Genomic DNA, 14,000 nt, shown 5'->3' with positions numbered 1-14,000 from the left:
TATCCACTATGCATTTAGGTGCTACCAGTTTAAGAATAGGGATTGTATCATCTATATCCTTATAGGCTTTAGCATTGCACTCTGTGATCTTCTTTATTGAATCCAATAAGACCTTTGTTACATCTGTAGGTCAGAATTCTGATATCAAAGTACCGGATGTCTGCCCAACTGTTTTCACAATATCCATGATGTCGGTTGTAGTAATAACCTTGCTTGTTTCAACCTCTGGTAGGTCAGTTTGTGTTTGCATTTCTATTGGCAAAGGTTTGGGCTTTTCAATTTTAGCCGGTGGCACTGTCTCTGTCTGAACTTGTGTCTCAACTTGTTTTTGTTCCAGTTTCTCTATTTGTGTTTCAGAAGGTTTTTATGAGCTCTCAAAAGCCGGTTTCTCAGATGTAGTTTCTATATGCACTCCCAATTTCTCAATTTGTGCCTCTGTACTGTCCATTTTCGGTTCTTCTGATGTTTTACCAGTGGTGTCTTCTGTCGGTTGCTCTGTTAGAGTAGGTTTTTCTATGCTTATTTTTACAATCTTATTAACCTCAACCTCAACATCTGTAGTCGATGGCTCAGTAGCCACATCTTTCCTTTTATCCTCAATGGTTTCTCTGTCAACCACAACATTTGCTTCCTGTGTGTCTATATTTACAGTGTACAAAATTTTGGACTCAGGATTAGTATCCTCTAGTGGAGTCTCCATACTCTTAGTGGCCGGTTGACTGTCTGTAGTATGTGCTAGTGGAGTATCCGTAAGAGGTGGGAGCACATTATCAGTTAGTTTATGGCTTGGAGGTCCACCTACCTTACCTTTTCCCTTATCCCTGTCCTTTTGGTATACTCTGATAGTCTTGGGTCTTAGTAATTCTTCTTGTTTCTCTTTTTCTACAAAGAATATATCCCATGCATCTGTTGTTTCCTCGGAGACTTCATTCACTCTACCTGCCATCAATGATACATGTCGGTGAGCAGTTGAAAATATTGTCCGGTTAGCTTCACTGATTAGTTTGTCTATCTCATCAGGTGAGTTTACTGGATGCACTGCAAGTAATTTTTCAATTTTTATTTTCTTATCCAACTCAACAATAGCTACCCTTCTAACTTCTAGTCTTCTATACAGATCATTGGGTATTTCATCAATAATTTCCATCAAAAATTTCTTGTAAATGTCCAAGTGTAAAATTACACTGTTCACTATGCTTTCTTTGTCATCAGCAGATAGTGTGTTGTATAGTTTGCTAATGTTTTTCAACTTTCCATCTTCAGTTATTTCACTTAAGAGTTTATCCAGTGGAGCAATATCTTCTTTTACCTTCTTCTTCTAAGGAGTCAACTTTTTCACTGGAGGCCTCACTGCCTGTTGCTTTTGCCTTGTTTTCCTAGGAGTGGGTGAGGGTACCGGTGAGGGTTTTCTTTTCCTTTCTACCCTTTTGAATATCATTGGTATATCACTTTCAGAGGAGGTTCCAACTGGTGAAAGATGAGCTTCCGGTTGAATTCCTTCCAACTCACTTTCTTTTATACCAGTTTGTTTCAAGACATCTTCCTTAATTGCCTTTGCTTGTCGAGTTCCTTTCCTTACTATTTCTTCAACCTTCTTAACCCTTTTCCTAGACTGAATTCCACTCTCAATTGTTCTCCATTTCCAAAGACTTTCTTAGTGGGTTCTTTTGGTGCTTCAAGGAGGGATTTTGCATAATTTTCTATGATATTATCATCTGTTTCATAGCCCATTTCAGTTACCCAGATAGTTCTAGGGACAACTGCCTCCATCCAGATTTCATCCTTTTTAATTACAAAGAAAATTTCCTTCTGATATTTATCTACAATTGCCTATGACAGTCTTACTCTTGTTTTCATTCGAGCCTTTAATGTTTGAAAATGCTCATTTGCATTTTTCTCTCTGTCTTCTCCCATATTGTTCAATAGATCCAATAGTTGTTTTCCTACTAGTATATCAAAGCCAAAATCTCTTCTACCAATACCAGGTACTTGTTTAGTAATATACAACATTAAACACACAAGCAAATTTCTAAATCTAAAGTTTCCTTTCTTATCTCCTTTAATCTTCTTTAGATTGTCTATCAATTCATCTTTGAGCCATTCACACACATCTATTCTAGCATTATCATTAACCATGTCATATGCACTTTTGATACATAGGCTAGAAACTGAGTTCAACCTATTTGCATGTGTGGCTTTGTAACCTAAGATCATACTGATAAATTTGACATTGATGTCCTTTACATCATTTACCCTTAGAGACCTTTTGTCAAAAGTTGCACCGGTTAGTTTCATCACTGTGTCATTCGAGACCTTCTTTGTTCTGTCAGGTCTGCTACCGGTGGAAGGTAACCCTGTTACTGCTTTTACTGCTTCTTTTGTGATTTTATGAATCAAATCCAACCAGAAGAATTCACCATGGACTCTGCTTAGAACTATTCTTATTACATCTTTGGGAACATCAGGAATGCTAAGAATATCCACAAAGCCTAGGGTTTCTATTATCTTGTGTTCCGGCTTGACATTACCATCTACATCACAAATTACAGTCCTATACATGTTTTTGATCTCATCATCACCTAATTCCTCTATATGACAATGTATGTATATCCTAGGTTCTTCAACATATACTACTCCCTTAGGAATTTGAGAGAATGCACCTATGCTATCATCTTTCTTCGCAATTTCGGGAACCAGTTTGAATACGGGTCTAGGGCGCTTAATAACCTCAATCACAATAGGGTTTGCAATAAATTCAGGAGTGGATAAAGAAGCCATAGTTATAAATACCTCAATCTACCTTAGGAATGAGTGCTTGGATGAACTACTTCTCTTCTTCGCTAAGAATGCCTTCACTCGGGAATTTTTGCACTCTCGAAGATTTGAATGCTCGATGAATAAAAAGGAGCAAAAACACTTGCTTTATAATGTTATTTTCTCCAACTACCACATTTAATGCTTGTCGATTAAGTCATAACTTAACTCATCTACCGGTATAGAAGTAATTCAACTTCTCACCATCAACCAAGGGTATAATAGCATGTTTTTTAATTTGTTGCTAAACCCCCAAAGGATTTTTCTTCAGTTAGATGAAGAGTCTCCTACCAATGGAGTGTTACTCTATTCTACCGGTGGAGGAGTATTCCCATCAACATTTTGATCTAACTTTCTAATCCATTGTTTTGAGAATTCTTGCTTTACCTCTTCAACCTTTTCTTTACCTTTCAAGCTAGGACCTTTGTTATTTGTCGATGGGGACTTGCTTCTACAAAATTTTGCAATATGTCCAATTTTGTTACAAGCATAACAAGTCACATTGTTTTTCTGAATAGTTTTCCCATATCCTATGCCAGTATGTGTTCTGCATTGATTAGATAGATGTCCAAATCTTCCACAAACATAACATCTTACATTCATTCTGCAATTTTCTGAGTTATGACCAACTTTGTTGCATTTAGAACATTGACCGGTGGGTGTATTAGTGTTCTGATAATTTCTAGATCTACACTGATTTTCTCTATGACCATACTTGTTACAATTAAAGCATTTCCCATTGAATTTGTAAGCATTAGGTTGTCTTACCGGTTTGCTATGATCATGATTGTTTGCAGTACCAGAGCTTTCACCAACTTCAAAGCCAAGGCCATTTGTATCACCATTTGGTTTCTGATTCTTCAGCATGTCAACAAGTTCTTCTAAACTTTTCTTGAATTTCTCTTTGTGTTGATTTGCAGCAGTCAGTTCATTCTCCAAGATTCCTTTCTGTCTCATGAGTTCAGTTTTGTTATTTTGTGTATGCATCATATCTGTCTTCAATATATCACTCTCATGACTAAGTCTTGTGTTTTCATTTCCAGCATCATTTAGTCTTCTAGTCAAGTCATCTTCATTCTTCCTTTTGTCTTCAATTTCTTTACAAAATCACATAGTCATATCTTGCATCTCATTCTTCATTGTACAGTTATCTTGTCTCAGTTGGTTCACCAGATCATTAAGAGTTTCCTTTTCATCTTCCTCTTTCTACATCTTTTCACAAAGTTCTCTTCTTTTCTTTCTTGCTATGGTGAAATTTTCTTGAAGTCCTCGAATAATATCCTGAGCAGCCTTCAGATCATCCTCAAGTTTGATATTCTTCACTTTTTCTGCATCATAGTCTGAAAGAGTTGTTTCCAATTGCTTTATCAAGTTTTCCATCTCTACCAGTGACAAGATCTTCCTCAAGCTGTTAGGCTTTTGAAAATAGAGGACCAAGCTCCGATACCAATTGTTAGGATTCCCAAAGATACTGAGAGAGGGGGGTGAATCAGTATCTGACCGGTATAATAATTTTCTTAACTTATAACATGAAAAGCATATTAAAACTATGTATCGGTAAACCAGAAATAATGCAGCAAATAAGAATAACAACCACAACATGAAAAGCACACCATAATACAATATTTTAACGAGGAAACCCGATGTGGGAAAAACCTCGGTGGTATTTGTGACCCACAATATTCACTTACTGGCCAATAAGAGAATATTACTGCTTACAATAGGGGCATGCACATGTAGGGAGGCCAAGTGCCTAGAGCTCACTGCTCAAATACAAAGGAAGTCACACTGACTTACAAAATTGGATTATACAAATCCAATGTCTTGTACTGCTTCAAATCAGCATCTGTTATGCTAGATTTACTATTGGTTTAAGCTCTGCAATATACATAAACCCTTATCCAATAATTCGCATATTAGGCCTGCTACCTTCTATTCATATTTCGCATCATATGTTATATCCTAAATGATCTACAATGATCTCATACATATATGAGTCATATTACAATCCGCCATGTCAGCTTACAAAAGATTTTACAATTAATTACAAAATATGTTTATACAAAATTATTGTCGGCCAAGGTGTCGGTATTCTTCCTTTTCGGTGTTGGTGTTCTGTATCTCAATGTAGAGTCTGTCAGTGTTGGTGCCTGAGTCTGCCTGTCGGTATCACATGATTGTAAGGTTGCCATCAATGACAATACCTTCAATCACCTACAATTTCTCATTGGAGTGTGAATTTCCCAACACTGGCAACCTGCAATTGACATGAAGATTCGAAGTTCGCTATCTAGAGGAATTGTGAGGATTGAATGCTCAATTTATAGATTTTTGGATGAGATTGATTGAAAAGGTGGAATAGAATGATCAAGAGGTGGAACTCAGGTGAGCTCACATGCTGATTGATAGTTGAACTGTTGACTTGGAGGTGAAAATGAATAGATTGAATAGATTAATTGAGTCAACTGATTGAGAAAAAGCTAACTAAAAGAAGAAAAAGAATGATTGGAAGAAATAAAGAAGATGACAAAGAGAACTAGAAGATGGAAATAGAGATTGGAGAGATAAATTAATTAATTAATCAATTGATTTAATTAATTAATTTATCATGTGCTTGCACTTTAACTTAGATTTTCAATTTAATCTTTGCATGAGATTTATTCAAATAATTGAATTTATTTAATTCGATTTAGCATCTGAATATATTTAGAACTTGACTTTGATTTTCAATTTGGTTTTTGAAATCATGCACATGTATTTGAATTTGGAAGAATTTAGAAGAATATGAAATTAAATGAAATTAGAATTTGGGGATTTGGAAATGGAAGAATTAATTAGTTAATTAAATAATTTAAAGAAACTATTTAATTATGCTAGAAATGGACTTTAATTAAATAATAAAGATTATTTAATTTAAAGGATTAAATCATAATTAATTAAATAATTAATATTTAGAAAAGGGTTAATGATTAGATGATTAGAGATAGAAATTGAGAGCAAAATTATTTAAATAATAAAGATTATTTAAATTGGGGAATTAAAAAGAATTAATTAAATAACAAATATTTAATTAATATTTTAAAAATGATTAAATGATGATAGAATAGGAAATGGAATAATTAGTAAGATGATGAGGAAATATAAATTTAGAAGAATATGATTAATTAAATTAATTAAAGAATTAAAGAATTATTTAATCAATTAGAGGAATAATTAGTACATGATTCATGAGACATTTTTAGGTGTCTACAAACGCATTCCTCCATCATGCATTCCATAACCCGCAATGACTTATTAGAGATTCCTAGGTTCACATAATCCTCCTACATTTTCTTCCATCTTTTTCACTTCCAAATCATTTCCAAAATCAATCATCAAATCCATAGTCCCTTAGTGAAATTCCAAGGTGCACACTCATTCCAAACACATCAAAAATCCATTCAACTCTCAACACAAAGAGGTCTTGGCCTTAGTCCTTTTGGATATTGCATATCATACCAACAAAATTACTTTCTAGTGTGTATCTACATCTAGGATAAATCATCCTAAAAGGCATTACTAAACATCTAGATAGGTTAAAACTAGTTCATGAGTGCATCCTCGCATTACTAGGTAGCTTGTGTTTGTAACAACACAAACCTTGCTACACCTCATCTTACAATTGTTAAGACATCAAACGAGTAATTCTAAAGAGGACTTTGTTGATACCCAACCTCTAGTGTAGGAGATCAAACATCCACAAACACTTCAACTCATCATCATCATCATTAAATCTTGGAACTATAAGAAGGGATCACACATCCACTTTTTCATTCATCTCATTCTCTACCACACACTTTTTTCACCCACAAATGTCTGCTTCAAACATGGCTAGGACTAGGTCTCAAAGTCGGTGACAAACTCAAAATAAAATATGGGAAGAAGAAGAAGAAAACGTTAACCCATTTTCCAGAAGAGGAGACCTAGAGACCCCTATACAAGCACAAATAGAAGACGCACTTAGAAACCCCAAGTTTAACAGACTTTTTGAAGAAATTCGCAAGGGAAGTGTTGATGCCCATTTTCTAAAACTTGCTCAAGAAGGGCAAAACTTCCCACTGACTTTGACGTATCACAACTTAAGGATATACTAGAACAATCCCAACATAGCCATCAACAAGAACAAAATCACAGTGAAAAGGGAGGCAAGGAATACACATAATTATGATGATAACTATCAATACGGCAACATCCCCCCTCATCTTATAGAAATGGATATGTTAAAACAACATATGTAAGACCTTGCCCAACAAGTGCGCTAAGGAAGGACACAAAAGCAATATGCTCTCAAATATATTTGTCCATATCCATTTGATAGAAACATATACATGTCTCCTTTCCCACTCACCTTTGAAACCCCAAAGTTTGATAAATACAAAGGAAAGGGGGACCCTAGAGATCATGTACAAGAATTTTCTCTGCCTGCTTAGAGGTTGCATACGAGGACACACATTTAATGTGCCTCTTTCCCCAAAGTTTGAGAGGCTCAACCATGCAATGGTTCTCATGCCTACCCAATGGGATCAGGACCTTTGAGGACCTCATACAAAAATTTATCACTGATCATGCGCACAACATAGAACGGGATGTCTCCATGGCTGATCTATGCAATACAAAACAAAAGAATGGTGATTTATTCTCAACATTCTTACAAAGATGGAGACACCTTTCTAGTAGACATTCCTTTCCCATTCCCGAAGAGCAATTAGTTGAAATTTTTATTTTAAACCTAAATGAGGAAATGGAATTTTACTTAGACATAAAATGTTCTGACAATTTCAAAGATGTCATAGCTCAAGGACTTAAAATAGAGAAGGCCCTTATCAAAAATGGACTTGTCAAAATATACAATGGCAGCAAGGAGGGTCCAAGACCAGCCTACAACAGTGACAAATCAATTTTTTGGGCTAAGAACAAAAACATTGGTAACGATGGTGTTGTGGACACACGAACTATCAAAATCGCCCAACCCATAGTCAAAATTGCAGGGGTTGTAGATAATCACAACAACCCTACTACCAATCAAGGTATTCCTCAAACCAATATAGGAAATCAACCTTCAAACACACAGCAAGAGGAACCTAAAAACAGGTACCTAACCTACAAACCCAATCGCACCTACACACCCTTGGGAGAATCTCTTGAAAAGATTTTACACCAACTCATCTCTTCTGATCTTATCACATTACCTAAAACATCACACTATGAACCACAAGTCAAACCTTCCTGGTGGAGAGATGGTGATTATTGTGAATTTCATAAAGGAAGAGGGCACAAAACAAACAACTGTCATCGATTAAAGGATATCGTTCAAGACCTCATTGATCGAGGTGACATAGAAGTGGATGGTCACAATACAAAAACTTCCAATACCGATCATACCATGTTCAAAAATCCACTCCCATCATTTGAGAAAGGAGGTCCCTCCCATGAAGGTAAGAATCAAGATAACACGACAGATTATACACATGCAACCTATACCTATACTGTCAATAATCTTTATGATGTCAATGAACAAGTTGCTACCATTACCATCCAAGGCAAGGATCCTGCATGCAATGTTGTTACCCATTGTAGCAAGCTTGTATTACCAGGTGCACCATAAAGAGCGAAATATGTGCCCAAACATTATAACATTGTGGACCAATTAGATAAGAGCCCAGCACTTATCTCCATACTAGAGCTTTTGAGTATATCACCCTCATATAAAACCATCTTAGATCAAGCTCTCCAAGAAGCGTTAGTTCCACTCGACCTCAATAAAGATCAATTTCAAGCCATGGTTGGTAGTCTCAAATCATCACCATGTCTCACTTTTGCAGAGAATGATTATGCATCCTTTCAACAACTACATAACTCCCTTCTCCACATTGAGGGATTCATACATAAACACATAATCAAGTGAGTCTTGAATGACAATGGAGTTGGCCTTAACATTTGCACATTACAGTTAATCATAGCATTGGGATATGCAGAAGATGCAGTAGATACCAGAAAGTGGATCACCATCAAGGCCTATGATGATGTAGAACGCTCGTCTAAAGGGTGTGTCACTCTACTAGTCAGGGTAGGACCCCTAGTGAAGAATGTGGTTTGTCAAGTCCTAAACCTCCCTCTTCCATACAATATCTTATTAGGTAGACCATGGATTCATGTCATGCAAGAAGTACCATCTACTTACCATAAATGCATCCATATAACGGAGTAGAGATTACTATCCTTGGTGATGCCAACCCATTCTCTTTTTGCAACCATATAAGGCATCAACCTGATATCATGGTCCCTAGCAATACAGAAGCCACTACCTCATCATCTTACATTTTCACCCAACAAACCTCACCAATCCACCGATCCCTACACCCAAATAGAAAAAGTTGAAAATGAAAGTACAAGATGAAGGCCCGGGAGAGTATAATGTTAGTCATCTTTTCTATGTTGGCCAACTACCCCTCTCACCTAGGACTTATGGACAACCACAACAGTCACTCAAACCACTCTTGGAATCCCATACTACTACACTTGATGGCTTCATCCTAGGTAGATCACAAGAACAAGAAACTATTGATGAAGATTTGGCGGGATGGATCTACAAAGACCCTTCTAACATAGCTAGACAACGGGTCAAGATCCCGATAGAAAGGTATGGTAAAGGTTTTACCCTAATGCAAAAAATGGCCATAGTGCATTGGGATTCCACAAGCAAGGTGTACAAGAGCCATTGCAACCATTGTTACAACCATGGGATACAAATGGACTTGGATTCAACCCTGGTTCAGGCAGCTCTTCTAAGCTTAGGATTCCAAGCAAACATAAGAGGACCACTTCTAAGATCACCTATCCTAGAAGCAGGACAATTTCTATTGCAAATCAACCTACTAGGTCTAAATTTTCAAGTTATGAAAACACTCCTCAATTTACACAAAGTAAGAAAAGGAGTTATCTTGCCCACCAAACTATCACTCATGGGATAAGACTCTTGTCTACTTCAAACTTGTCTACTTCAAACTTGTCTACTTCAAACACCCAAGCAACATCAACAACCCCGTCAGATAAAACCCCAACAGCAACTATCGACAAACCTTTCACATCAGTAGACATCCCTATAACATATAGTGACAAAGTTCTACGGAGTGATTCTGAGATGGATTCACATGAATACGAGTGGGATTCTTCATTTTCACAATCATCTAATGGGGACACTTTTGAGGTTAAGAAAGATGAAGGAGATGTATTTATTAAAACATTTTGGGACCCAGATGATGAGGATACTTCAACAACAGATAGGTCACCTCCTGAGCCTAATGACGAAGAGGATAGTACTAATGATGACCTTGGTTACTCCATACTTACCATAACCAACGCATCCTATGAACTTAACCTGATCGATGAAGCAATGCCAATTATTCACCCCGAACTCATTAAGTGGAACCCGCAAGATCCTCCACACCTTGACAACTTCCAAAACAATGATGAGATCATAGACTTTCTTGAATTACGGGATGACATACCAAGTAGGGATCACAAAGCTGGGTATGCTATTGAACTTAACAACACTGCTTACTTTGGAGAGAATGCCAAACCTTTCAGTCACAAAAAATGTTGCAATCAAAACAGGATCCTCAAGTGAAAACCACACTATGGCACTTGTGGAAACAAAAAGAGTAAAAACAAAGGACACATCCAATAGTGAAAACCTCTCCAAGGTGCCTGAGGATGGAAGGTTTGACATTCTCCCCTTTAGCACTAATCGTGAGAGATCATCTATTCTCATAAAAGAAATAAAGGAAGTCAATCTGGGGGCACCTGAACATTCACATATGCTACATCTAGCAAAATCACTGACTCCAACATAAGACCTTGATTCTATAGAGTTCTTCCGCAAGAAACAAATCAATTTTGTGTGGTCCTATGTAGACATTCTAGGACTTGATCCAAAACTAGTAATGCATCACTTAATAGTAGTGGAAGGAGCCAAACCAATAAAACAAAATCTTAGAAAGATGCATCCTTAGATCACACTATTAGTAAAAGTTGAACTCAAAAAGCTATTAGATGTGGGTTTCATAAGACCCATTGACTATGCAGAGTGGATCTCCAACCTGGTACCAATATCAAAACCAACCGGGGGCATCCGTATCTGTACATATTTTAGAGATATAAACAAAGCATGTCCTAAAGATGACTTCCCTCTTCCAAATGTTGATATGATCGTGGACCTCAAAGAAGGACATGCAATGCTATCACTCATGGATGGCTTTTCAGGATAAAACCAGATAAAGATTACTCCATAGGATCAACACAAAATAGCTTTTACATGCCCATGGGGTACATACTGTTGGAATGTAATGCCATTCGGTCTCAAGAATGGTGGCACCACATATCAAAGGGCAATGACTACGATCTTCCATGATATGATGCATACATTGATGGAAGACTATGTGGATGATTTACTAGCTAAATCATTAACCAGAGAGGGTCACCTCATTGTACTGCACAAAATCTTCAATAGACTGGAGCAATATAATGCACGCCTAAATCCAAAGAAGTGTGTCTTTGGGGTAGCCTCTGGAAATCTCCTAGGATACATTATCTCAAACAAAGGAATTGAGGTTGATCCCGCAAAGGTCAAAGAACTTATGGAAATGCCACCTCCTAGGAACATCAGTGAATTAAGAACATTACAAGGAAGGCTACAATCAATTTGGTGGTTCATTGCACAATTGGTCGACAAATGTCATCCCTTCACACATTTGCTTCACAAGAATGTTTGTTTCAAATGGGAAGAGAATTGCTAGCAAGCCTTCCAGCTGCTAAAGGAATACCTAATGATGCCACCATTACTGACGCCACCATCTCCAGACAAGCCCTTATTGTTATACATATCAGCTACAGCTACAGCCTGAGGAGTCTTACTTGCACAACATATTGCAGAAGGAAAAGAATGTGCAATATACTACATTTCCAAAACACTGGTAGGGTATGAACTCAATTATACCCCTATTGAACGAGCTTGTCTAGCAGTAATTTTGGCATCCACCAAATTGAGGCACTACATGTTGACACACAAAATACAACTCATTTCCAAGATAGATCCACTCAAGTATCTACTCAGTAAAGCAGCACTAACTAATCGTTTGGCAAAGTGGGTTATGCTCCTCAGTGAATTTGACATAGAATATTTGGAACGCAAAGCCATCAAAGGACAAGTCATTGCAAATCAACTAGTTGAAGCACCTCTCATAGGCAACCATCCTCTCATTTCCAATTTTCCAGATGAGGATATTTTCACAGTTATGCCAACACCACCACGGAATCTATATTTCGATGGGTTTTACACTAGACATGGTTCGGGAGCACGCATTCTTTTTATCACTCCTCAAGGTGATAGCATACCCAAATCATACAGGCTCACATTCCCATACACGAACAACACAACAGAGTATGAGGCTTTGATCACTAGACTTCGCATGGCCATCTAATGGAATTTGAAAGAACTACAAGTATATGGTGATTCTGAGTTAGTCATACAACAAATCAATGATGACTACCAAACTAAGGATGATAAGCTCGTGCCTTACAAGAAAATGGTTGATAAATTTGAGGAATTATTCACAGCTATCACTTTTGAGTAGATTCCTCAAGACCATAATAGAGCTACAGATGCAATGGCTACAATAGCCTCTCTCCTTGATCTTCCACAGAACTCCACACGCTAGAGTTCTTAGTTGAACTTTGGATCCCCGCTTATGATATACCAGAATCTGAGATGGTTTGTCAACTCATCGGTCTCGAATCCCCATGGTATGGTGAATTCTATGCCTATTTACGTGATCAAATCCTTCCCCCTAACCAATCAAACAACCAACTAAAAACCTTCATACACCAATCCTCTCGATACACCATCATTGTTGAAATCCTATACTGACGAGGTCTCAATGGTACTCTCCTTCGATGTTTAGAGCAAGGTGAGGTGACCACGGCTTTAGAAGAAGTACATGAAGGTATATGCGGAGCTCATTCAAGTGGCCCTTCATTGGCTAAAAAGATCATGCGGGCGGGATACTATTGGCCCTCTATGGAAAAAGACTCCTACTACTTTGTCAGGAAGTGCAAGAAGTGCCAAGCTCACGAAGATCTAATACATGCCCCAATGTAAGAATTGCAACCTATCACAACACCATGGCCCTTTTGTCAGTGGGGACTTGACCTTGTGGGTAAAATCAATCCATCTTCATCCAATGGTCATAAATTTATCTTACCACCATGAAGTACTTCACCAAGAGGATCGAAGTCATTCCACTCACCCAAGTCACCGGCAAGCAGATCGTCTCATTCATCCTCAATTACATCATCTATCGGTATGGTGTACCCATGTCCATCATCACAGATAACGAGCTCCCTTTCAAAAATCAAGATGTTTGTGAACTCTGTGAGAAGTTTCATATCCAACACCATTTTTCCACCCCATATTACCCACAAGGCAATGGTCAAGCAGAAGCATCAAATAAGAATATATCAAGGATCCTCAAAAAGACAGTCAATGATGTTGGTCGTGATTGGCAAAATCGTTTAAATCCGACACTATGGGCATATCGAATTAGCATTTGAACCCCTACAGGTGCAAGCCCCTACTCACTTATTTATGGAGCAGAAGCCATCTTTCCTATTGAGGTTGAATTGCCATCTCTATGGGTCTACTTTTACAATCTAATAAATGATGAAGAATACCGAGTCTCGCGTCTTTAGGACTTGGAACTGCTTGATGAAAAGCGACAAGCTACCTACAATCACCTAAAAGCCTATCAGCAGCGCATGAGAAGAAGCTACAATCATAGGGTAAAACCTCACACATTTGAGGTAGGAGATCTTGTTCTCAGAGAGAATCCTTGCAATCAACCAAACAGAAAACACTGGGGCAAATTTGAATCTAATTGGCTAGGTCCATATTTCATCACTGTCATCTTTGGGTCTGGGGCATATCAGTTAGCAACTTCAGAAAGAGAACCCTTGGTAGATCTAATCAATAGCATGCATCTCAAAAAGTTCCACACATAAGTTGTGCAGAGCATCAGGCTTGTCAAAACTCAAAAAACACCAAAACAATTCAGAAAAAGTCTTGAAAAAAGTTTGAAAAACTCAATCTTAAA

The sequence above is a fragment of the Cryptomeria japonica genome, chromosome 6 (genome assembly GCF_030272615.1).
Source record: "Cryptomeria japonica chromosome 6, Sugi_1.0, whole genome shotgun sequence".
NCBI lineage: Eukaryota > Viridiplantae > Streptophyta > Pinopsida > Cupressales > Cupressaceae > Cryptomeria > Cryptomeria japonica.
The sequence above is the reverse complement of the archived record's forward strand: the minus strand, read 5'-3'. Positions refer to the sequence as shown.